The 27,842-nt window shown below is 42.7% G+C and overlaps 1 protein-coding gene across 4 annotated transcripts in view; it reads left to right on the forward strand.

Annotated features, from left to right (window-relative positions):
* The window catches only part of tbl1xr1a (TBL1X/Y related 1a), a 107,839-nt gene that overhangs the window by 45,106 nt on the left and 34,891 nt on the right, over positions 1–27,842 (forward strand). For 3 of the 4 annotated variants that reach the window (XM_078410938.1, XM_078410941.1, XM_078410939.1), the window contains exons 2-3: positions 5,052–5,131; positions 26,772–26,871. The gene's annotated coding sequence lies outside the window, so the exon portion shown is untranslated. The remainder of the gene's footprint in view (positions 1–5,051; positions 5,132–26,771; positions 26,872–27,842) is intronic. The other variant, XM_078410940.1, reaches the window with a different exon arrangement.

A 27,842-nucleotide genomic window follows, 5' to 3' on the forward strand; every position in this document is an offset into this window, starting at 1 on the left:
ATTGGCACCCTGAAGCAACTGGACTGCTTTCAATGTTTTGATATCAGCATTGATCTTCTCAATTATGATAATAGTTTCAGAATTTTTATTTGTAGGATTGAAACTATTATTTCAGTTCTGAATCTGATGTAGTTTGGGATTTCTTATTAAAAGCATTTTTTTTTTCCTCTGTAAAATCTGCCTGACTTTACTAGGGATGATAGCTCCGAGCAAAGTAGGAAGGAGTTGAAGATCTTCCAAAATATGAAAGGCCAAGTGCCAGCCACCATAATTGGGGTTCTGATTTTAGATTTTGAGCCTTTTTGAAAAGGAATTCTAGTTTGCATCTACGGTGTAGAGCATTTTCTACACCTGGTGCCAATATCGTATCGTGTGGTTCCAACAAGAAATTGGAAAGACTGAAGTCTCTTAACCATGAGATTTTACATCCCTTTCAACTGGCTGGTGTTGCAGATTTGGAAATTGAGGGAAATGATTTTAGATGTCAAAGATCTAAATCTTTGATTTCAAAACTGCACTGAGATATGCCTTCATGAGAGGAGATATTGAGTCAAATTGATAGCCCTAAAATACAAACCTACAGAGACATCTGGTAAGAAATGTGTTCACACAACTCCGAATATTATGGTGCTCTGTCAAAACTTGATAACAATTTAGCATTTTTCACGACATCATAGAGCTGTTGGAAAATTCATCTCATTTTGTTGAAGAGGTTGTTGTTCTCCCCAGTACATTTTATGGTAGAGGTCCAAATTTTTATAGGAAAGAACTGCAGATGCTGGTTTAAATCGAAAGTAGATACGAAATGCTGGAGTAACTCAGCGGGACAGGCAGCATCTCGACTCGAAGGGTCTCGACTCGAAACGTCACCCATTCCTTCTCTCCAAATAATGTAAACGGGGGGCAATGTACAGCATTCTGTTCAGTTTAGTTTATTGTCACGTGTACCGAGGTACAGTGAAAAGCTTTTGCACTGATGTGGAAAATCAGTAGTTTAGTTTAGTGATACAGCATGGAAACAGGGCCTTTGGCCCAACTAAACATTACTAGCTCCGTTTCTCCTGAAACCATGTTAACCAATCTGATCTCCCGGTGGCTGAGCACTTCAACTCCCCCTCCCATTCCCATTCTGACCTTTCTGTCATGGGCCTCCTCCAGTGCCATAGTGAGGCCCACCGCAAATTGGAGGAACAGCACCTCATATTTCATCTGGGCAGCTTGCAGCCTAGTGGTATGAACATTGACTTCTCCAACTTTAGATAGTTCCTCTGTCCCTCTCTTCCCCTCCCCCTTCCCAGATCTCCCACTGTCTTCCTGTCTCCACCTATATCCTTCCTTTGTCCCGACCCCCTGACATCAGTCTGAAGAATGGTCTCGACCCAAAACGTCGCCCATTCCTTCTCTCCTGAGATGCTGCCTGACCTTTTGAGTTACTCCAGCATTTTGTGAATAAATACCTTCGATTTGTACCAGCATCTGCTTTTATTTTCTTATACTATGTTATTTGGAAGGGTCAGTTCGGCATGTTTCTTCATGCTGTGATTTGTGTCTATTTACAATTTCAATACAACCGTGTGTGTCTTGATTGTTTTGCTCATGGAGGTCAGGGCCACAGTTGCTAAGCATTGCTGCTAATATGCCATGACTCGCAATTTTCTGTTTATTGCTTCATAGGCCACGGAAGGAGAGAAGCCTTCGTGTATACTTCCCTCAGCTGACAGAAATGAGCACAATTATTTACCATCAATATGGTATTCGCTCATGTCCTTTTAGAGACCTCCCTGGCAAATTCATGCTATGAGCACCTGATTATAGCCACGTGGGGGTCTCTGTATCTGCCATCCCCCTTCCTATTTACGGAACATACTTCTTGTGCGTTCTGTTCTTCATCAACCTGCTCAGGCCACCGAGTCCACTCTGACCATCAATTATCCGTTCACACTTGTTCAATGTTATCCCACTTTCTCATCCACTCCCTGCACATTAGGGGCAACTTTACAGAAGGCAATTAACCTACAAACCCACACTTCTTTGGGATGTGAGAAGAATCTGAAGCACGTGGAGGAAATGCACGTATTCACAGTGGGGACATGCGCACTTCACACACGCAGTATCTAGGTCAAGTTTAGGTTTATTATTGTCAAGATGGCTGCAATACAGGCCTGGCAGAATATCACCAGAGAAGACACCCAGCAACTGGTGATGTCCATGAATCGCAGACTTCATCATCATATCATCATATATATACAGCCGGAAACAGGCCTTTTCGGCCCTCCAAGTCCGTGCCGCCCAGTAACACTATCCTACACACACTAGGGACAATTTTCACATTTACCCAGCCAATTAACCTACATATACCTGTACGTCTTTGGAGTGTGGGAGGAAACTGAAGATCTCGGAGAAAACCCACGCAGGTCACGGGGAGAACGTACAAACTCCTTACAGTGCAGCACCCGTAGTCAGGATCGAACCTGAGTCTCCGGCGCTGCATTCGCTGTAAAGCAGCAACTCTACCGCTGCGCTACCGTGCCGCCCTTCAAGCAGTCATTCAAAATACTAAACATGACTACTTTCATTTACATGACATTGCGGTGTCCAAACATTATGATGCCCTGAAATGAGTGGACTATGCATAAACACTGCTGTAATTTCTACATGGTGAAACCAAAATGTATAAAAATGGCTTTTATTAAAATCTGACAATGTGCACTTTAACCACATGTGATTTTTTTCTATTACAAATCTCAAATTGTGGAGTACAGAGGCAAATAAATAAATGATGAGACTTTGTCCCAAACATTATGGAGCTCACTGTATATGTTTGAGTGCGTAGGCTGTTATACTCTTGATTGAGCCTTCTCAATATATTTTTATCCAACTGATCTTGACATGTTCAGAAGTTAAATCTAAATGAAGTTGCCATCCTCTCAACATGGATAGCGTGCCATGGTGGAATGCATGTGTAGGGTTCACCAGCACACCAATGGTTCCCCCATGTCCTGCTGTATGAGATGATAGCTAACTCTATAAACTTGTACACCCATGCAAGTACACCCATGCAAGCCCTTTACAACAGCTTTCCCCAGGCAGAATAACACAGCATGGAAACATGATCCATCATTCCTGCTATTAAACACTTGTCTATACTGATCCCAGTCATTGGATACAACCTTTTTTGTTGTTTTGATGGTGTAGTTTATAGGCTCTTGGGATAGAGGGAAACTAGGGGTCAATGTCCTAGGCTAAGTAGGTGATAAATCTTTGGAATTAGGATGACAGTGTTTGTAAAAGTGGGTTCCATTGTCATTGTGAACAAAACATTCATACTGGGGAAATCTGAAAAAAAGTATGACAATAACAATTTTAGGAAGTTGTAAAGTCAGGAAGTATCTGCAGGCGACAAGTTTAACTTCAGTACAAGCTTTCGGATGCTTAAATTAAAGCACAGTAGAATTGCATGATTTTGAGTCATACTGCGTGGAAATGGTACCATCAGCCCAACTCTTCCATGCTACCTGTTTCTGTTTGAAGTTTTAAAATATTATTAAGAATAAAGTAGAACACAGAATGAAATTTATGTCTTAATTAGAGTAAATTTGTTTTATACCAATAATGGGTTCATTTTTTATTGCTTTAAAAATGTGCTCAGGTTTATTTTCCTTATTTTCCTTCAGTTTATATTTGTTGTTTATGCCTTGGGAGCAGTTTTAGGCAATATTCTTTTTAAACTATTCCGTCCTTGATTTTTTACCATTATGAACACACTGTGATTTTCTGCAATATAGTCAATAGTCGTTTATTTGTCACATACACATAAATGTGTAGTGAAATGAAACATTACCCGCAGTTGAAACACTAAGACCAATAAGAATAATCAATAAAAATGCAATAACACATACAATCATACACTAACACCAAACAAAAGAAACATCCATCACAGTGAGTCTCCTCCAGTCCCTTCTCACTGTGATGGAAGGCCAAAATGTATTTTCTCTTCCCTGCCGTCTTCTCCCGAGGTCAGGCTGTTGAACTTGCCACGTCGGGGCTCCCGACATTGGAGCGCCGCGCCGGACGGTGAAAGGTCCACGGCCTATTCCAGGCCGCGCCGGATGGTGAAAGGTCCGCGGCGGGCCGACCCAAGCCCCGCGATTCGGGGCGGGCGAACACGCTGCCTCTGCCGCTGCCAGAGCTCCCGATGTCGGCCCCCACCCAGGGGCCTGCGGGCTTCTGACGTCCACGCGGCCCGCGCCGGAGCCTCCGGAGACGAGTCGCAGCCGCTCCCGCAGCATCCGCAGGCAGCCAGCACCAGAGCCCCAGGTGGTCCCAGGTGCATGGCCGGTGGTAGGCCGCAACGGGAACGGAGACACGACACAGAAACAAAGGTCGTGTCTCCGTTCGGGAGAGAGAATTTTTTACAGTTCCCGTTCCCTCCCACCCCCTCCCCCCCACATAACATACAAACACTACACCATATTAAAACTACAATTCATACAAAAACAACAAAAGACAGACGGACTGCAGGCAAGCCGCAGCTGCGACGGCAGCGCTGGCTCCTCCTCCTCCATCATCTAATCCCATGCGTGCTGATTGCACTGGAAATGGATGAGATTCGTTCTTTTTGATGCAATGGTGCAGCTGGTAGAGCTGCTGCCTCACAGCGCCAGAGAACCAGGTTCAATCCTGATCTCGGGTGCTGTCTGTGTGGAGTTTACACGTTTTCCCTGTGACCATCTGGGTTTTCTCCAGGTGTCCAGTTTCCTTCCACATCCCAAGACGTGCGGGTTTATAGGTTAATTGCTCTTTGTAAATTGCCCTGAGTGTGTAGGGAGTGGATGGGAAAGTGGGATAATATAGAACTAGGTGAACGATTGTCGGCATGGACTCAGTGGGCTGAAGGGCCTGTTTCCATGCTGTATCTTTCAATCAAGCAATCAATATCTATTTGGGATTATCTTCTGATGCTCTGCTCTGCAGATTATTTATTATTACATCTTCAATCTTTATAATCTTTAGTCAAAATCATATTTATCACATTTTTGTACTTCACACAGGTGCTGCAACATTTTCGGAGTGCTGACATAATTCACCATTTGCTAGACCTTGAATTTTTCACTATTAGGAATTGAAGCTGGTAAGTTGGCCATTTGCATAATTTCCTCTCAATACATGTGGCTATTTAGAGTGCACTGTGTCTCGTAATGTGATAATTTTGAAGACGTGTGAACATTTTAAGACACCGGTTACTTGGTTTTGTACCACAAGCTGGTTGGTGTGTGTTGACATGCACTTTGATTGGATTGTCTACCATTGAAATGTCTTGACCAAACAGATCAGACATAGGAGCCCAGTGTGTCTTTGCTGCTTTCAACATTTCTGCATTTGCATTCTGCAGCCTCTATCTGCCCCCCTAAGCTTACTGATAGAGGATCCTGAGTATTTCACTATTTTTAGTAAGTGTCTGTTGCTTTAAGACACAAAATAATAAGTTTTAATTTCTGCATAATAAGTTAATTAATGAACACGGGATGTGTAGTTTCTTTTTGACATGCTAAGTTCTTGTAAGAAATTAATGCTTACAAAAGTAAATAAACACTAGGGAAAATTGAATAGTTGTTAAAAGATAAATCTTTTAATCTAGTTAGTGAAACGTTTAAGGACTAGTATCAGTTATTGATTTAGAATTGAACACCATATATGTTTTGGAGTGAACTTGCCATTCAGTTGAGCTTAAAGGTATGTGTTGGAAGGAAGTACAGATGCTGGTTTACACTGAAGATAGACACAAAATGCTGGAGTAACTCAGCGGGGCAGGCAGCATATCTGGAGAGAAGTAATGGGTGACATTTTGCGCGGGACCTTTCTTCAGTCAGTCTGGGAGTCATGGAAGGAATAGTTTATTTGTAATGTTGAAAGTGAGAGTTGGTTATGTATCCAGTAGTACCGTCATGCCGATGTTTGCTGAAATCTGAGGATATTCCCTTGAATGTGAAGTCCATGGGACAGGAAATAAGGATATGACTAATCCTATCCATGCTCCAGGTGGGACGAGAAGGAATGGGAGCAAAAGTGCAGTCAAATATGACTTCCATCAACTTGGATATCTGGTGTGTAATCTGAAATCCTGAAGCAATCCTGTCACAGTGGTATTGGTCCCTCTGTTACGGTTGGAATTACATTGACGTTCAATGTTTGTCACTATGACCTCAAATATGCGATAGTGCCTCTGGCACATATATATGCATAAATTCCAAAACCTACAACCAAACCTACATTACAGCATGTTGCTTTGTCATGTTTTCAATTATAAACTTGAGAAACTAGTAATCTGGAATTTAACAATATTCTTTGTCTACACCACCCTGACCATGCTCTCATTTCACTCCTGCCATCCGGAAGAAGGTACAGGAGTCTGAAAGCTGTGACCTCCAGGTTCAGGAACAGCTTCCTCCCAACACCCATCAGGTTATTGAACACTACAAAGTCCGACGACTGTCTTGCTTGCACAATGGAAAAAATTGAGTAGAGAATTAAAATTATAGTCACCCAGTGTGCATTTAGTTTTGCTAATGTAGAGGCCACCATGATGGAGAGTCAAAGCAATGTACTAAACAGCAAGATGTAGGAGTAAATCGCTGGTTTGCCTGGAAGTAGTGTGGGAATCCCCAAATGATAGGAAGAGATAAACGTGCAAATACATGCGGCTACATGAGAAGGTGCCAAGGAAAGGGCAGTGTGTGCTGGTTAAAACTGAGAACCAGGGTGGGTGGAAACCCAGACAATATTACAGAGGGAGACTGACTTGCAATCGATTAACTGACCTATACCTGGAGACGAAATGCGACTTGTATCTTCTCTATAGAAACGAAAGCTGAGTTTAATCTCGTTGAGTGTAGGAAAGAACTGCAGATGCTGGTTTAAACTAAAGATAGATACAAAACGCTGGAGTAACTGAGCGAGCGGGACAGGCAGCATCTCTAGAGAGAAGGAATGGGTGACATTTTGGGTCGACACCCTTCTTCAGACCCGACCCGAAATGTCACCCATTCCTTCTTTCCAGAGATGCTGACTGTCTCGCTGAGTTACTCCAGCTTTTTGTATCTATCTTTAGTCTAACAGCGGGTCAGGCAGCATCTCTGGAGAGGAGCGTGACGTTTCGGGCCGAGACCCTTCTTCAGAATCGACCCGAAACATCACCCATTCCTTCTCTCCAGAGATGCTGCCTGCCCCGCTGAGTTACTCCAGCTTTTTGTGTCTTATCTTGTGTCTTTGTCTTATCTTGTGTCTTATCTTTAATCTCGCTGAGCTCCTAACCCATTGCCTTATCCAATAGTGAATCCTCCCTTGTTCTGTGTTGGCATACTGGGTTTAAAGGAGTCATGCTTTCATTTAGGAATTGCAGCCTATTTTCCCTTTAACCTATCTCCTCTGTGCACTTAATATCCAGTGGTTGAAATCCTACATAATTATTGTTCTGTTTTAATCATTTTCATGATTTGTCTACATATTTCCTCCTCCATGCCTGCTCCACTGTGAGCTATGGTGCATCTGTTAGTGTGATCGATTCTTTAGAATCCATTTGGATTAAGATTAAAGATAACATTTTTGTCTTCCTTAATAGCCGTGCCCCTATTTCTATTACCATCATGTTATGATAAGCACCACTAAATCGACCTCCCCATTTTTTTTTCAATGTATCTTTTCTAAATACGTTATATTTGGCAGTGTTTAATTTCAGATTTTCTGCAGCCTTGTTTAAATAATTGCTGCCATGTCTGATTCCTCCAACACAAAATTTCTTTCAACTCCCCTCTTTTATTGAGAACAGTATATGCGATTTTGTGCATGTGATTTATTTACAATAGGGCTTCTTCTCACTGTATGGGTAATCAACTTTTTGGGCTCCTGTTCTTGATTTTTCATGTTTGGTTTATATTTAGGCTGCTTATAATTATTATAGATCTCCACACCACCTTCCTTATTTAAAGCCTTTGCCACCTCCCAATGCACCCTTACGCAGGTCCTACCTTGTTGGCACAGCTCCTGAACAGTCTTTTGAGAATACATTCATATCCTAGAGGACCAAATGATTTGGACTCCACCCTTGTGCACTGGAGTATCTCTGACCTTTACTGTAGCTTAATGACTCTGAGCTGGAGGGATTTGAGTTGGTCCACAGATTTATTCCAACACACTGTCCACAACCTCCCACAAAGGGCGGGCAGCAGGCACAATGTTCCAAGCCATATCCTAGGCCAGCTTTTACTAATTTAATCCGATAAAGTTTTTATTCAATACCATTTATGGTTATATTTAAGCAGCTTAATTAAATTATAGATTTAATAACAGTATTATAGCTTCCAGGTCCTAGTTTAAACTACTACGAAGGTAGACACAATATGCTGGAGGAACTCAGCGGGACAGGCAGCATCTCTGGAGAGAGGGAATGGGTGAAGTATCGGGTTGAGACCCTTGTTCAGACACTTAAGATGCTGTTGTCAAAATAAAATGGAGTAGGATTGTGCCCTGAAGATACCTCGTATGAAAGAATAGAGGGACTACCACTATGGCTGTCCTGGCTTAGTGTCTGCTGATTTGAATTGTTTACAGAATGCTTAATCTATTTTACAAATGGATTTAAATATCTTGATGTTTTAGTTAATATAAAGACTATTACTAGAGCATATTTCTTGCCTTATAATTGCAGCCTATTTTGCAGTACCTCCTGATCCCTACAGATTAGTAGGGTTATTTTATGAATCGCTAATCTACTAACGTAATCCTCAGTATCACAAAAGGAGTCCATCTTGTTCTTGTCCAGGGGGGGTCCTGGGTTGAGTCATGGGTTGAGAGCTGATGGTGGGACTATACTGATATGCAAATCATTGGACCATATGTGTTAACTTTGAAATGGTGTGGAAAGGTCATGGACACCTGGTCCTGCATAAGGAAATGGACGTATAGCATCTTGAATAAAAAGTGGCAGGATTCTTCACAAAAATGTAAATGAAGTGTTGGAGATGCTCGACGAGAATGGAAAAAGAAGTGAGGATAATGTTTCGGTATAATTCTTGTTCCCGGGTCGTTTCAGTCAATGTTGGCTCTTGATTGTAGTTTTTTTTTAAATTACATTTTTTGTAAGTGACTAAAGAAACATTTTTCATGCAGAAAGTAGATGTGATTCTGAAGTTTCAAAATTGGTTAAGATCTTAAGAGCCACATTTCACGAGGCAATCAGCCTTGATTTGCACATCATTATTGTATTGCATTAACAGTTAAAATACCTGAAGAGGCAGTAAAATTTGCCAATAAATTACTTTGCGTTTTTGTCTTTACACTTAGTCCGGAGGTATAATTTCCCCCCTACATGGTACTAAAATAATTTAGGCCATCACACGAAAACAATGTCTGAATAACTGAAATTCATAGGAAAATAGGGACAGGAGTGGGCTACATGGCCCCTCAAGACTGCCCTGCATTTTAATGTGATCATGACTCATCTGTCTTGGGCTTCAACTTCTTTTCTCTGGCAGTTCCTCATAGCCCGTGGAGGGAATGAACAGATAGCGCTTCGGGTCGGGAACCTTCTTCACACTCCTATCCTTCCAGAAATGCATCCTGACCTGCTGAGCTACTCCAGCTTTTTTTTTGCTCACGATTCCAGCACCTGCAGTTCCTTGTAACCTCAATCTTATCCTCTGGTAATAAAAATAGAACGGCCTTTGTTTCCAAGCAGTAATGGCCTGCAATCACTATCAAGCTCCTGTTGAGGAAGAGCTTGCTTGCTGGCTGGCTAGGGCCAGGGCTAGAGAAGGAAGGAATGCCAATCTAATAGGCTCTTCTGATCTTGAGCAAGCCCCATTTATCGAAGTACAAGGTAGGAAAATTGTAGAGCGCATGCTCTCCGTGTAGAAAATGAGAGAATATGTTTGTACGGTAGAAAATGTTTGAATGGATTTGATAGAATATACAATTTCCTTTTTTTTAAATTGGCCTTTATATGACTGGTGCCTCTCAACATTTAGAAACTTAAGGTTTTTCTAACCTTCATGCACCCCAAGGCAGCAAACATTTGCATGCAACCTGTTTAAAAAAAAAGGTGAGGACACAAGAGACTTCAGAATTTTGAGTAAAACACAAAAATGTGTGAGTAACAGCGGGTCAGGCAGTATCTGTGGGCAGAGCAGATAGATAATGTTTCAGGTCAGGACCCGTCTTCAGTTTGAAGAAATATTGCTCATCATTTCTTTCCTCCGCATGACCCTCTGAGTTACTACACCACTTTGTGTTTAAAAAAAAAAAATCTGACGGGGTTTCAAAGTCTATTTTAGTTAAGAGATACAGCACGGAAATTGGCCCACCGAGTCCGCGCCAACCAGCAATCCCTGTGAACAAGCACTATCCTACACACGAGGAATAATTTGCAATCTTTATCGAAGCCAATTAACCTACAAACTTGTATGTCTTTGGAGTGTGGGAGGAAACGGGAGCACCAGGAAAAAACCTACTGGGAGAATATGCAAACTGTACACACAGCACTTGTAATCAGAATTGAACCCAGGTCTCCGGCGCTGTAAGGCAGCAACTCTACCATTATGCGGTAGAATATCTTCTAATTGATTTGTGTGCTATGTTATTTTAACATTATTAGGATGTAACAGCCTCTTCTTATCGGGGAATTCTTATAAATGAAATATTGAAGTCCATGTTTAATAGTACAAACATGTAAAACACTGAAAAGATCAGCTGACCAATGCTTGCATGGTGTTTTTAGATTGGAAAGAGAATGTAGAGTGAATGAATTGTGAGGGGGAGAAGTTGAAGAGAAATTAACAAGTTGGTGGATAAAGTAAAGAAGTTGGAGAAAAAATGTTAGTAAATTGGGTAGGTGAAATTAGGAAGAGAGAAATGTAAGCAAACAGATTGGGAGACTGGAAGAAAACCTGGTTAGAATGCTGAGGTGATAAATCTGAGACTGGAAGGAAAGGTGATGGGGATAGGATAGTTCCAAATAAAGGTAGAACCAAGGAAATGGAATTAAACGTGAATTTAAGCTGCTTCCTCAGATTGGTAAGGAAATCGATATATAGAATCACAGACAAAATAGGCATTAGTAGAGACAAAGAAGAGTATATATTGCAGGACTAATTCAAAAGGTTTCTTGTTTCGTCAAATTCCTAATTATTAACATGAAAAATAGGCACAGTTGCACTGATAGTAGAGCTGCTGCTTCAGAGCACCAGAGACTCGACCGAGTTCAATCCTGACCTTGGGTGCTGTCTTTGTGGAGTTTGCACATTCTTCCTGTGACCGGGTTTCTTCCTGGTGCTCCGGTTTCCTCCCACATCCCAATCACGTGTGGGTTTGTGTTAAATGCCCCCAAAATGTAGGGAGTGAATGAGAAAGTGGGATAACAAAGAACAAGTGTGAACGATGGTTGATGTGGATTCAGTGGGCCGAAGGGCCTGTTTCCATGTTGTATCAGTAAACTAAACAAAAATAATATTGAGAAGAGAAGGTGGTGGTATTGGGATTAATTAATCAGATGCGGGTCTTGGCTTCATGTGAAGGTTAAATAAAGATTTGACCATATGTGGGTGTAAGTTAAGATCAAGGCCAAGGAGGGACACAGACATGACAATGACTGTCAGGGTTAATGTTAGTACTGGCTCTGTATGGTGAATGCAAGTTGCAGCACTGGAGGATTAGATAATGGGTCGATCAGTGAGCAGTCAAAACAGAAGCGGAAAGTCACATAAATCATGATTATTTCTCAATCTGAGAGGAGAGAACAGCAATTTCAACCCATCCCCTTCCACATATATATCTTCCATTGGGTGCACAGTTCACTTGTCTCTCCGTGTCTCACACCTTTTAGTCTCCTTTTTAACTCTAGCTTTTGTCTTCCGATCTATCAATCTCCCCTCCCCTCACACTTGTATCCACCTATCACGTGATCATAACATCATCAGATCATGTGATAGAAACAGAATTAGGCCACTCAGCCCATCAGGTCTACTCCGTCATTCAACCATGGCTGATCTATCTCTTGGATGAGGAAAAATGTTTTCACCTAGAGAGTTGTGAATCTGTGCAATTCTCTGCCACAGAAGGCAAATTCACTGGATGTATTCAAGAGAGAGTTAGATATATCTCTTGGGCCTAATGGAATCAAGGGAAATGGGAAGAAAGCAGGAACGGGGTACTGATTTTGGATGATCAGCCATGATCATATTGAATGGCGGTGCTGGCTCGAAGGGCCGAATGGCCTACTTCTGCACCGATTTTCTACGTTTCCTCCAAACCCCATTCTACTGCCTTCTCCCCATAACTCCTGACATCTGCAATGTTGCCCATCAATTCCTCCAGAGCTGCTGCCTGACCCGCTGAGTTACTGCAGCACATTGTGTTTAACATCTATGACAGCTCTGTTGACAAGGACTGGCACTCAAAGTACAAGCCACATTACATGTGGAAGGAGAATTAAGAAAGAAATGAGAGCAGGGAAGGATGAAATGTTCACTGCACCAGGAGCTGAGTTTCTTAGTTGCCTTTATTGTCATTGGGTTATTTTATCATCTCCGTGCGCAGCCACAGCGCCATCATGTGTTGAATGTTGAGCACTGCAAGGACATAGATGCTGTTGGTTGACAGTCATAATGTTAGGTAGCACATGTTATGCTGTGTAGGAAGGAACTGCAGATGCTGGTTTAATCCGAAGATAGACACAAAATGTTGGAGTTACTCAGCAAGGCAGGCAGCATCTCTGGAGAGAAGGAATGGGACGTTTCGGGTCGAGACCAGCAAAAACAAACCAAAAAAAAAAAGCAGCAGAAAAACCAGCAAAACTCTTAGTCTGAAGAAGGGTCTCAACCCAAAACGTCACCCATTCTTTTTCTTCAGAGATGCTGCCTGTCCTGCTGAGTTACTCAAGCATTTTGTGTCTAGCACATGTTGTGCTGTTACGTACAATTACTCAACCATTTGAATATTGAAACCATGTGTTTTTTCTAAACGCCTTATGGCTTTGTAGTTAACATAAACTACCTGAACAACTAAGCTGGAATTTATTCAGCTTCACATTTGCACATATCTTTGTGTTGTTGGCATGTTAAGGTATTATTTTTGCTGAAGATAGACAAAAAATGCTGGAGTAGTTCAGCGGGACAGGCAGCCTCTCTGGATAGAAGGAATGGGTAATGTCTTGGTGTTTTGCTAGGTTTGTGTACTTCCTTATCAGTTATCTGTAGTTTATAAAACAACTCTAGCATTAATATCTCATCAAGTGAGCACAGTTTTATCTTTTGTTTCCCTTTCCCTGACTCTCCATCTGAAGATGGGTCTCGGCCTGAAACGTCACCTATTCCTTTTCTTGCTCTTTTATATTTGTTACGAAGTCGTACCACACAGAAACAGGTCCTTCAGCCCACCATGTTCATGTGAAATATTGTACGTATCAATACTCTTCCTATTTACCTGCATTTAGTCTAGCCTTCTGAGCATTGGTGATTCGTACTTAGGCCCACCGCTCGCCTGGCCGCGCCCCACCGCTCGCCTGGCCCCCCCCCACCGCTCGCCTGGCCGCACCCCACCGCTCGCCTGGCCCCACCGCTCGCCTGGCCCCGCCCCACCGCTCGCCTGGCCCCGCCCCGCCGCTCGCCTGGCCCCGCCCCGACGCTCGCCTGGCCCCGCCCCGTCGCTCACCTGGCCCCGCCCCGATCCGCAGTTCGCCTGGCCCCGTCCCACCGTTCGCCTGGCCCCGCCCCACTGTTCGCGTCGCCTGGCCCCGCCCCGCCGCTCGCCCGGTCCGCCCCGCCGCTCGCCTGAAGGGCGAGAACTACAGACTGTTGGAAATAATAGTAGTTTTTCACACATGAATGTAGTGCAACGCGTACGTGCATACTTTTGTTTGCTGAAAAGTTGCATTACGCACCTATTATGAATTTAGATGTAAAATTCTGAATACTTGGCCAATAAACTCATTCATTCATTCATTCATTCATTCATTCATTTACATTATTGAAGCTCGTCCCATTGTAGAACCATAGCTGCTGTATTGAGGTCCATAATTCATATTCATAAGCCATAGGAGCAGAATTAGGCCATTCAGCCCATCATGTCTACTCTGCCATTTAATCATGGCTGATCTACCATTCCCTCTCAACCCCATTCTCCTGCCCTCTCACCATAACCTTTAACACCTGTACTAATCAAGAATCTGCCAATCTCTGACTTAAAAGTACCCATTGACTTGGCTTCCAAAGCCGTCTGTGGCAAAGAATTCCACAGATTCACCACCCTTTGACTAAAATTCCTCTTCATCTCCTTTCTAAAGGAACAACCTTTAATTCTGAGTCTATATCCTCTGGTCCTAGACTCTCCCACTAGTCTCTACGTTCTCCCAATCCAGGCCTTTCACTGTTTGGTAAGTTCCCATTCTTCTGGATGGATAAGTGAGTTTTATATTTGTTAGAAATAGACTGTTCCACAACAATGGGCCGCACTCAAAGAGTTGGCCAAGAAGTGGCGCCAATCCGAACATCCCTCTGCTGAGTAGCCACATCGCCCACTCTGGCACACTCAACACCAGCCGCCTCACAGCTGAGCCATGGATGATTCATTGTTGCAAGAGCACCAGCCGCAGGGCAAGGAAATGCACTTTTAGTTTAGTTTAGAGATTAGCGCGGAACTGATTCGGCCCCAACGAGATCACCGCGTGCACACATTATCCTACACACACAAGGGACAAATTACAATTTTACCAAGGCCAATTAAACTACAAAACTGTACGTCCTTGGAGTGCGGGAGGAAACCGAAGCACCCGGAGAAAACCCACGCAGGTCACGGAAAAAACGTACAAACTCTGTAAAGACATCACCCGTAGTCAGGATTGAATCTGGATCTCTGGCGCTGTGAGACAGCAACTCTACTGCTGAGCCACGGTGCTTCATCAGCAATGAAGCAGGCAGGGTCATCCTTCTGCAATGAGCTTGTTTAGCACTGAATGTCTTGGTGTTCTCATTCATAGAGCTGTACAGCACAGAAACAGCCCCATCAGCCCATCTTGTCCACGCTGACCATGTTTATTATTGTCACGTGTACTAAGGTACAAAGAAAAGCTTTGTTTTGCATGCTGTCCAATCATATCAGTAGGTAGAGCAAAAGGAAAGATACAGAGTGCAGAACAAAGTTCTCAGCATTGCAGCACAATGGTTACATAGAGAAACGCCAATGAATGCAATGGGGTCGAGGTGAATCGAACATAGGAACAGGAATAGGCCATTTGGCCCTTTGAGCCAGCACCACCATTCAATGTGATCATGGCTGATCATCCAAAATCAGTGCCCTGTTCCTGCTTTTTCGCCATATCCCTTGATTCCATTAGCCCAAGAGCGAAATCTAACACTCTCTTGAAAACATCCAGTGCATTGGCTTCCACTGCCTTCTGTGGCAGAGAATTCCACAGATTCACATCTCTGGGTGAAAAGTTTTTCCTCATCAGTCCTAAATGGCCTATCCCTTATTCGTAAACTGTGACCCCTGGTTCTGGACTCCCCCAACATGGGGAACAATTTTTCCTGCATCTAGCCTGTCTAATCCCTTAAGAATTTGATATGTTTCTTTAACAGTACCCGAGGTTATGGAAGGACTGTTCATAAGGCTGATAATAGGGGGAGGGAGTTGCTCCCTGTGATGGACCGGGCTACGTTTATAACTCTCTGCAATTTCTTGCGGTCTTGGGCAGAGTTGTTCCCAAACCAAGCTGAGATGCAACCAGGCTGTATGGTTTCTATGATGTGCCTGTAGATGTTTGTAAGAGCTTTCTGGGTTAGATCCATTTGCCTGCATTTGGTTCATTAACCTTCTACTAGCTTTAATACAGATGCCTAATTGCTGGAAGTTAACTACTCCAGCTACCATGATGAAATTTGAACACGTGTCTCCAGATCAATGGTTGAGAATTCTTCCTGCTTATCCAGTAACTTGTGCAACTATACTTTGTTGTACTTATTAATAAAATTGCAGAAAAAAATTCAGGATTTAAAATTATTATTGGTGACTGATTTAGGGACTACTCCTACAAGTCTTTTTGATAAAATAAACTCTTTAAAAAAAATAAAATTCTTCCAGTCTATTTCTCTGCTTATTCTCCCAAATCTGAATAAAATCTCAATAAAGGAAGCAAATTATGCATTTTTAAAAATTGACACTTTGGAAACCACCTTTGACTTTTTTGGTATAAGGAAAAATACAGTTGCAGCTCAGCTTCCAGTCATGTACTGGGTTATCTGTCTGAACGTTTCTTCATGCTTGGTTGGTTCATTTCAAAAGCAATTCAGTTTGATTAGAAGTGGCAGTTCCGGTGCTCCAGTGACTCTGGCATCTCTCTCCAGTTATTGTGAGCCATGGTCTTAAAATTGGCTGAGGCTGCTTCATGGATTGCAGTTAAAACAGCGAGCTTAAAGAAAGCAAAATAGAGGTTATATCAGGTGTATGAAAGAAGAATGAGACTTGGTTTTCATATAAAGATTGCAATTGGAAGAAGGAGGACAGTTATTTTTCTCATCTCCTTTGAAGGTGAGCTATTAAATGACACGAATATGGTTTCTTTATGCACAGACAGCCACACTAATTTAATGTGGTATTTAAGCTAGAGTCCCTGACTAGATTAAACAGGCCTACTTATTGCTTTGTGTAGGGGAAAACTTTTGACTTAGTTGTACAAATGCACCAGAAAACCCGAGTGCATGTAAATTTGGAGAGAAATGCAAAATGGTTCCGTGTTAATGGTGTTTGTTTCTCAATATCCCTGAAGTAGAACAGTTTCTGGTGGCAGTAGTAGGCAGGGCAACAGCATTGCAGATGCTTGGGTTGCAGGGCAACACAGGGAATTTTGCTGATTATAAAATTTGGGATGAACTTAATTATTAAAAACTGAACATTTGGTGTAAAAAGAACTTGGAAATAGTGACATGGTATTCACAGTGAATATGATATGAATCACTTAATATTTAGTAAAGTTACATTACTGTAATTATTGTAATAGTTGTGCCATTTAGTTGGTGAGACTGGAATTTCAATCCAGTTGCAGACTGAAATTCACTTGTAATGATTGCTTTTTCTGCACATGTGGTGATTCCCCAAGAATCAAGTCTTGGTCTTTCCAATTTCTCATTTCTAAATTACATTTTGGTAAACCATCCAAAAAGAGGGCGCCAATTTTGATTTCTCAGTTGATTATGACCACTTGGTCCCTCTAATATTTCTATTTAGACATCCTTTACCAAATAAAAAGGCATTCCTTCCAAATAGAAGTCAGGATTACAGAAGTTATTGCAGCACAGAGTTTCTCTCCGAGACACTGAATCAGCTTTTCTCCTTGACAACCATCTGCAATTGAAACTGGCAGTGCATAATCTCCATCTCATCAAGTCATGATCTTTGCACCATAATTTAGGATGGTCTTTTTCCACTGTTGTAACATCATCCGACTCTGATCCTGTATCAGTCCACTGGTTACCCAATCCATGTCTTTGTTTCACATTTACTCTTTCTGCACGTCTGGCTAGCTTCCCTTGTGTTACTAACTATGAATTGGCCATCCAAAATTCTGCCATATCCAAACTGGTATTGTGTGGTTTTGTCGCCCATAACCTTACTAATTGTATTTGCTCCCAGTTGGAAAGTGCCTTGGTTTAATTTTTTTTAAATCCCCTGTCACCTTTACTTCTCCTTGTCTTTATAATTCCCTCAAACTTTACACCCTTTGGATGTCCTCATTGTTCCAATTCAGAATTCCTGATTATACCTGAATTATTCATGTAGTGATGCCGTAAGCTGCCAAGACCTCAAAGTCATTTGGATACATTTATGGATAGGAAGGGTTTAGAGGTCTATGTACCAAAAGCAGAAAAATGAGCTTAACCCAGTATGCTTATTTGGTCAGCAAGGGCAAGGGGGCCGAAAGGTCTGATTCCATCCTGGATAGCTCTATGACTCGAGTCTAAAAACTCCCATCTCTGCTTCAGAAGGCAGTGGAGGCCAATTCTCTGAATGCATTCAAGAGAGAGCTCGATAGAGCTCTTAAGGATAGCGGAGTCAGGGGGTATGGGGAGAAGGCAGGAACAGGGTACTGATTGAGAATGATCAGCCATGATCACATTGAATGGCGGTGCTGGCTCGAAGGGCCGAATGGCCTCCTCCTGCACCTATTGTCTATTGCCTCTCTATCTTTTAGATATTCCATTTAAAACAAAAAGTTACCTCTCTGACCATGCTTTTGGTCACCCGTTTCCCTTTTCCTTGTGGTTTGCCAAGTTTGTTTTTATAATGCACCTACGCATTTTGTTAATGTGAAAAATGCTGTGTAAATAAAAATTGTTATTTAATTATTCAGTTTTAGCTGGGTGATATTCTGCCCGTAACACCTCACATCACTGCTACTCCAAACCAAGTTGGGTAATGGTGTGTGTTATTATATTTTGGAAGATTTTTCAAAGTTTGTTTTTCATTCTAACTTTACTTAAATAAATGGTGCAGTTGGAAAATAATGTTATCAGGATAAGGATGCCCTGATTTTCTATGAATCATAAAAACAACAAACATGGCACTTACCTTTTTATTCGACCCCACATGGCCGCCATCCTTCCCTAGATTCTAGACGCAGGTTCACGACCGATTTGCCAGCAACTGATGGTCCAGCACCTCTTTTAATCCAGACAAAATTATGAGAGCACACGTGAAATCCCCCCCCCCCCCTGAAATCCCCCCGAGAATGTGACGCCCAGGCCAGGTGAGGCGGCTGATTTCTACCTCATCGGGACCTCCGCGCCAATTGGCGGGTCGAATTTGTTCCGTTCCCGTAGCTGATTTCCGAGGCCAACTTTGCGGGCCAGTATCTCGGCCCCTTGGCGATCTAGGCGGACTGTTTTGGCACCGTTCAACTCCTCTACACGCAGGATTAGCAAGTTTAATCGAATAGATGCACAAAGTCTCTTGCCCAGATTGTAATTGCTATGTATTGCCACAAGCACCAGAATTTATAGCAATAACCGATGACAGATTGTTCTAAAAGGTAAAATGACTTCTCTTTTCGGTATATTGTAGTATAAATTCATTTTTTGTAACTATATTGTGAACTCAGTCAAAGTTTCTACTTTCTTGGGCCAACTGTTGAAAGCAGTGCACATATAAAAGGAGACTTTATCTTTAATTGGCCCCATATTCTCCCTTCCTTTCCCATCCGATTCCATCATCAATCACCCTTGTTACTTATACCCATCACATCCGACCTCTGCTGCTTTCACCACCCTTCATCTGGACCCACTTGCCAGTCCTTGCCCATCACCATCACCAATATTAGAAACACAGAAAGGCATTTCTTTTTAATGTGACCATTTACACATTGTGGCCATGACTCATCTGGATATTTATCGGTACAAAGTGACCAAATAATGATTGGAAGTTCTGTAATTGGTTGTGGGCTACTTAATGGAAAATGTAAGAGCTTATTTTTTCTCATTGAATTCTGGATGTTATCAGTCTCGAACTGTCTATGCAGCAAAAGTGTACAGTGGCAGGAGAGGACACCGGAGGCTGCACTGATTCCCATTGCCTGGAATCTCTCAATCTGACCTTTTGAGTAAGAATAGCATTCAAGTAACGTTCGTTTGTGCACTTGCTGCAACCCAGCCCAGCGAGCATCATTTAAGTGTGCTCTGCTGTTGAATTCTACTCCGAACCTATCGTGGATGTGGTGACGTTTGTCAGTTGGCAAGTCTCTGACTTGCAATCAGTCGTTCCAGGGCTTGGTACAGTGCAAGTGGCTGAATGCCATAGCCAGCATGATTCTACTTATTATGCATTAACGTAGTAGCTGGGAGTATGTAAAAGACTGCAATATTGTGAATTACAATCATTTTACAAGAAATATGTTTCATAGTTACAACGGTGCTGGCTCGAAAGGCTGAATGACCTCCTGCACCTATTTTCTAATATATAATAATGTACATAGTGTTCTTTCAAAGACTGATACCAGTATGTTCAATACATTGTAATAAATGTTTATTGTATGTGCATGGTTTTGTTTGCCAGAAGTTATGAAAGCATAATACAGTATCAAAGTGAGCTTAAACTTTTAACAAAACATGAATTAAGTTTCAGCATTTTGGGGTAATTAATGCACTCGGGTGAGAGAACAATGCTATTAATCTAGAATTGAATTTTTCCTTTCACCAACAACTGGATTTTCCTATGTCTCATTGTTTTTCGCCTCATTGTGCGTTTGTTTACACCGTATTTATTTGTGTTTGGATGTATACTATTTTGTTATCATGTCTCTCATTCCAAATTTTGCATTTACATGAATGTTGATGTTCATTTATGTGATAATTTGCTCAATTTCAGGGACACAATTTTCTTGGTTTTGGATATTTGTACGAATCCTATTGTTCACGTTATTTCAGCTGATGGGGATGGTTAGATGGAGAACTTGTAACACTATCCCAGGAATGAACTGAAGGCTGATGTTTGGTTAACACTCAAGGTTAAAGAATGTTGCTGTTAATGGAATCGGGCTCAGTGAGCTGCGTGTGGCTGCAGTGAATCCTACATCTCATGCCAGCGCAGTTGGACCTCCAACTTCATTTACAGCTGTTTTATTGCCAGTCAGTCAGTGGAATGAGCATGTGATTCATAGTAAACAGTCAATTTATCTTTCAAATAACGTGTTTAAAGTGGAGGAGGGAACTGCAGATGCTGGTTTACACTGACGATAGACACAAAATGTTGGAGTAACTCAGTGGGACAGGCAGCATCTCGGGATAGAAGGAATGGGTGACGTTTTGGGTTAAGTCCCTTCTTCAGACTGAGCGTCAGGGGAGAGGGAGTTACAGAGATAAAGAAGCATAAGAGATGCTGATCAAGGAAAAAGTAGAATTGTTAGCTATGAGAAGGTGCGAACAGCAAACAGATACAATGTAATCTGAGGAACAGTCAGACTGGTTGGAGAACTGGGAAAGAAGAGGGATGCAGAAAAGCAAGGGTTACTTGAGGTTAGAGAAGTCAACTTTCATACCACTGGGGTGTAAGCTGCCCTAGCGAAATATAAGATGCTGTTCCTCCAATTTGCACTGGGCCTCACTCTGGCAATGGAGGAGGCCCAGAACAGAAAGGTCAGTGTGGGAATGGGAGGGGGAGTTAGTGTTTAGCAACTGGGAAATCAGGTAGGTTTAGGCAAACTGAGCAGAGGTGTTCAGCAAAACGATCGCCAAGTCAGCACTTGTTCTCGCCAAAATATAGGAGTCCACACCTGGAACAGTGGATACAGTAGATGAGGTTGGAGGAGATGCAAGTGAACCTCTGCCTCACCTGAAAAGACTGTCAGGGTCCTTGGACGGAGTTGAAGGAGGAGGTAACGGGACAGGTGTTGCATCTCCTGCGATTACAGGGGAAAATACTGGACGAGTAAACCAGGAAGTTACAGAGGGAATGGTCTCTGCGGATAGGGGTGGAGATGGGAAGATGTGGTTAGTGGTGGGAAGTGGCAAAAATGTCGGAGGATTATGTGCTGTAGGTGACGGCTGATGGGGTGGAAGGTGAGGAGCACCTGGAGGAAACCCATACAGTCACAGGGAGAACATGTGGACTCCACATAGATAGCACCCAAGGTCAGGATTGAACCCGTGAATCAGGCACTGTGAGACAACAGCTCTACCAGCTGCACCACCTTGTTTACCCTTAGTTGTAAGTGTAAAGATGAGGACTTTGGGAATGACTGTGCTGACAAACACTGGTCCTGGTTGAAATTGGCAGGTCTGAAATATAATCAGAGAGTCAAGTCAATACAGCACTGAAGATATGATTTGTCGTCTTGTATAACGGGCATGTGAATTTCCTGCAGATTTCCGCATTTTTAAAATCCATTTTCCGCGCTTTTTGCATTGTTTCAGCGTTTTTCACTTTGCCAAATAAACGGAGAAATTAGATTGAAAAAATAAAGAAAATAAACAATAAACGATGTATAGACTTGTAATTATCACAAAATGCTAGAGTAACAGCGGGTCAGGCAGCATCTCTGGAGAGACCCTTCTTCAGAATCGACCCAAAACGTCACCCATTCCTTCTCTCCAGAGATGCTGCCTGACCCGCCGAGTTACTCCAGCATTTAGTGATACCTTCGATTTGTACCAGCATCTGCAGTTATTTTCCTATAGACTTGTAATGAACACTAGGTTCCGCTAGAGGTCGCTAGGGGTTCTGCGAGAAATCTCCCCCGCGCACCCTGGAAGTCTCCCCAGAAATGTGGCACCTAGGCTGGGCAAGGCAGCCAATCTCGACCTCATCGGGACTTCCATGGCCAATTTGTCAATTCGGCCACGAGAGGTCGCTAGAGGTTCCGCTAGAAATCCCCCGCGTCCTGGAAGTCTACCCGAAAATGTGGCACCTAGGCTGGGCAAGGCAGCCAATCTCGACCTCATCGGGACTTCCACGGCCGATCGATGGGTTGAATTTGAAACCTGCGGCCGGGGCTCTGGAACTCCAGCCCAGCTGGAGCCAGTAAATCTATCCCCATAGCTGACTTTCTTGGCCTGCTGGATAAACCAGCAAAGCTCTGGAACCAAGAGTGCCAGAAAATCAGTGGTGAAACTGTAATGAGTAAATGTTAAATTCAAATGCAAGATTATATAACAAAATTAATTAAGACCGGATTAAAATATAAAACACAGCAGAAAAGCCAATTACCACCTTTTTGGGCTGATTATCAATTAATGTGCAAATTTACTTAAATGTTATTATTGTACATTGAGGTTATTCACTTTGGAAGTAAGAATAGAAAGGCAGATTATTATCTGAATGGTGTCAAGTTAGGAGGAGGGGGAGTTCAACGAGATCTGGGTGTCCTAGTGCATCAGTCAATGAAAGGAAGCATGCAGGTTCAGCAGGCAGTGAAGAAAGCCAATGGAATGTTGGCCTTCGTAACAAGAGGAGTTGAGTATAGGAGCAAAGAGGTCCTTCTACAGTTGTACCGGGCCCTGGTGAGACCGCACCTGGAGTACTGTGTGCAGTTTTGGTCTCCAAATTTGAGGAAGGATATTCTTGCTATGGAGGGCGTGCAGCGTAGGTTCACTAGGTTAATTCCCGGAATGGCGGGACTGTCGTATGTTGAAAGGCTGGAGCGATTGGGCTTGTATACACTGGAATTTAGAAGGATGAGAGGAGATCTTATCGAAACGTATAAGATTATTAAGGGGTTGGACACGTTAGAAGCAGGAAACATGTTCCCAATGTTGGGGGAGTCCAGAACAAGGGGCCACAGTTTGAGAATAAGGGGTAGGCCATTTAGAACGGAGATGAGGAAGAACTTTTTCAGTCAGAGGGTGGTGAAGGTGTGGAATTCTCTGCCTCAGAAGGCAGTGGAGGCCAGTTCGTTGGATGCTTTCAAGAGAGAGCTGGATAGAGCTCTTAAGGATAGCGGAGTGAGGGGGTATGGGGAGAAGGCAGGAACGGGGTACTGATTGAGAGTGATCAGCCATGATCGCATTGAATGGCGGTGCTGGCTCGAAGGGCTGAATGGCCTACTCCTGCACCTATTGTCTATTGTCTATTGTCTATTGTACAGCGACATATTCACATTATTTTGTAATGTCTGTTTTTACTTTGAAATGCACTAAAAGAGGCTTGAAAAGAGGCTGGTAATTTTGTGTGTAAATTTTTGACCCCCGTTGTACAAAGCACTCGGATCTTTTCCTTTTTTTTTATAACCTCACTCACATGCCTGGTGTAATCAGTAACAAACTATATTCTGACTTTTAAACCAAATACTATGTATACTCAGCTTTTTCTACTATACGCCCCACAACAATGGACTTATGATTCTTGGAAATTTGAATATCTTTGGCTCCCTTTGCAACTTTGTACACATGACAGCCACTTCCTTGCAATGTTTGGGCTCTTTGTTTTCTTCAGCTGCAGTAAGTTCCATTCATAGGAAGCTGAGTCATGTTTCTGGCATTGGTAATGTTAGAGTTTGTTGCCATTTTAATCTGTGGTGTAGGTGAAGAGTGGTTCATGATTTACTGCCTACAAATTGGGGTTTACAGTTGTCTGGTTAACCCGCTTATGTAATATGGGACTGTTGTGAGATAAATGCTAGCAATTATTAGAAATTAGAAATTATAAAAATTAGAAAGTTTCCAGTCAGGTTTCAGGGCCCACCACAGCACAGAGTCTGCCTTGTTGAAGGTACACAATGACCTGCTTCTCCCCATCGACACCGGCGACTGTGCAACTTGCTCCTTCTCGACCTCAGCGCAGTGTTCGATACAGTGGACCCACCATCCTTATTGACCGTCTCCGGTACGGGGTTGGCGTTGATGGCACTGCCCTGAGCTGGTTCGTTTCCTACCTCAAAAATAGGAGTTTCTCCATCAACATAGGAAATTATTCCTCTTCCTCGGCTAGCCTCTCCTGCGGGGTTCCACAAGGCTCCAACCTAGGCCCCATTCTCTTCTCTCTATACATGCTCCCCCTCGGCCAAATCATTCAAAGGCACGGCATTTCTTTCCACTGCTATGCGGATGACACACAGCTTTATCTCCCCCTGAAACCCAACAACCGGTCAAATTTAATCAGCCTTGAGGACATAAAATGTTGGATGGCACAGAACTTCCTTCAACTAAACGAGAGCAAGTCTGAGGTCATCCTATTCCCCCCCCCCCCCCCCCCCCCCCCCCCCCCCCCCCCCGACTCCATCAAAACGATAACAGGCAGCCTTGGAAGCCTATCCTCCCTCGTCAAACCACTGTGGTAAAAGCCAGCTTCTTCCAGCTTCGTACCATAGCTAAAATCAAACCATTCCTCCAATTTGACGACATTGAAAAAATCATTCACGCATTAATTTCCTCCCGCCTAGACTACTGCAACTCCCTATACACTGGGATCAGCCAATTATCCCTATCCCACCTGCAATTGGTCCAAAACACCGCAGCGAGACACCTGACGGGTACCCGTAAAAGGGACCACATCACCCCGATTCTGGCCTCTCTCCACTGGCTCCCAGTACAGTACAGAATCAACTTCAAGCTCCTCCTATTCACATACAAAGCCCTAAACGGGCTTGCCCCCCCATATCAAAAATCTTCTAACCCACCACTCTACCTCCAGGTCCCTCAGGTCGGCCGACTTGGGGCTACTCACTATCCCGCGGTCTAGGCTTAAGCTCAGGGGTGACCGCGCTTTTGCGGTTGCAGCTCCGAGACTGTGGAACAGCATCCCTCTCCCCATCAGAACTGCCCCCTCCATCGACTCCTTTAAGTCCAGGCTCAAAACCTATTTCTACTCCCTAGCGTTTGAGGCCCTCTGAGGGGGAGCTGTGAACTGTTTATGTATGTGCTGTTATGTTTGTGTGCCATTGTATGTTTGTTTCTTAGTACCTGAACTGATGTACAGCACTTTGGTCAACGTGGGTTGTTTTTAAATGTGCTATACAAATAAAATTGACTTGACTTGACTTGATGATTGTGCCTGGGCAGTCGTCATTCATAGGAAGCTGAGTCATACTATTATTAGGGATGGGATCTAATAATAGGTGTCAACTTCTCTACATCGGTGAAACCAAGCGCAGGCTCGGCGATCATTTCACTGCACACCTCCGCTCAGTCCGCCTTAACCTGATCTCCCGGTGGCTCAGCACTTCAACTCCCCCTCCCAATCCCAATCTGACCTTTCTGTCCTGGGCCTCCTCCATTGTCAGAGTGAGGCCCAGCGCAAATTGGAGAAACAACACCTCATATTTCACTTGGGTAGTTTACACCCCAGAGGTATGAACATTGATTTCTCTAACTTCAGATAGTCCCTGCTTTCCCTCTCTATCTACTCGCACTAGTCTTCCTGTCTCCGACTACATTCTATCTTTGCCCCGCCCCCTCCCTTGACATCAGTCTGAAGAAGAGTCTCAACCCAAAACATCACCCATTCCTTCTCTCCCGAGATGCTGCTTGTCCCGCTGAGTTACTCCAGCATTTTGTGTCTACCTTCATAGTATTATTAGGTCTCACTGAGTTACTCCAGCATTTTATGTCTATCATTCTATTATCACCTTTTATTTCAGATAGTCATACAGCATGGAAACTGGCCTCGGCCCAATTTGTCCATTCTGACCAAGAAGCCCCATCTAAGCCGGCCCCATTTGCCAATATCCCACTAAACCTTTTCTATCCATGTGCCTGTCCAAGTGTCTTTTAAACGGTGTTACTGTAGCTATTATTACTATTATTTGCTTAAGAAGTTATAGAAATTTTTTAATAGACAAATATTTTTGCTTGCAGTGAGATCTCTCTCCACCCCCCCCCCTCCCCCACCACCACTTTTGACTTGATGATTGTTCATTTTGACTTGTTCAGTCTGAAGAAGGGTCTCGACCCGAAACGTCACCCATTCCTTCTCTCCCGAGATGCTGCCTGACCTGCTGAGTTACTCCAGCATTTTGTGAATAAATCGATTTGTACCAGCATCTGCAGTTATTTTCTTATACCACTTTTGAAATGTCTGCCTCATCATAAGTTTAGTGAAATAATGAGGCATATAACTGCCAAAAGGCCTGCATTTTCAGGGGAAATGCTTGCAATACTCACTGAAAACTACCAAATAACAAAAATAATCCCACACATGGCCATGTCAGCAATTAAAACACATACAAACTTTGTTGTTTGTATTTCTCACCATTTTTTCAATACAAATTTTGTAAGTAATTTCCGTTTTATTTTATTTTCCAGCTTTGCTACATGTCCAGTGATCTAAGGTGACGCGAAACCTCCAACCTTAAACCTTTCCTTAATTAACATTGGGAATGCATTGATAGCCTATTCATGAAAGGTAAGTTTTAATGTGTTCTAATAGGAGAACATGAAGCCATTGATTTTCTCAAAGCAAGAGTGTTTAATTGTCATTTGTACTGAGGACGGAACAATAAAATTCTTACTTGATATGATTTCCATTTGAAGATAAACACAAAAGGCTGGAGTAACTCAGTGGGTCAGGCAGCATCTCTGGAGAAAAGGAACAGGTGATGATTCGGGTCAGGATCCTTCTTCAGATTTAGATCTTCATTAGTTTGAAAGGTCTCGACCTGAAACGTAGCCTATTCCTTTTTGCGAGATGCTATCTGACCCACTGAGTTACTCCAGCATTTTGTGTTTGTCTTCGGCGTAAACTAGCATCTGCAGTTCCTTCTTACACATGATTTGCATGTAATGGTTTCTGTTTGACAGGCTTCTCTAATTGAAAACCGAGAGCTTGAAAGCAATTTATTAATATCCTTGTTTATGCTTAATTTGGAATCAATTAACAACAAAGGTGAATCGTTGCTGAAAACAATTTTTTCAAGTGTTTTATTGTCATAAGTCCCAGATAGAACAATGAAATTCTTACTTGCTGCAGCACAACAGAATATATAAACATAGTACACTGTAAACAAGTTCAGTGTGTATATATACACATACTCTCGCACATACTCACACACACACACACACACACACACACACACACACACACACACACACACACACACACACACACACACACACACACACACACACACACACACACACACACACACATAGTAGTAGTGTGATAATAACAATAATAGTCTATTGTAGTTCCAAGCTTATTTGAGGATAGTTGGATAAAATCAACTTTAAGCAGTAGCAATGAGAAAATCAATTGATGCAAGATGAAATTAATCAGCATGCACCGTCACAAAAAAAGTATCAACCTAAAATGAAATGTTGTAAAATCAAACGAAGACTAATGGAAATTTAGTCCAGTTAAAATTCAGACAATTTTAT

Source organism: Rhinoraja longicauda, chromosome 13 (assembly GCF_053455715.1).
Source record: "Rhinoraja longicauda isolate Sanriku21f chromosome 13, sRhiLon1.1, whole genome shotgun sequence".
Classification (NCBI taxonomy): domain Eukaryota; kingdom Metazoa; phylum Chordata; class Chondrichthyes; order Rajiformes; family Arhynchobatidae; genus Rhinoraja; species Rhinoraja longicauda.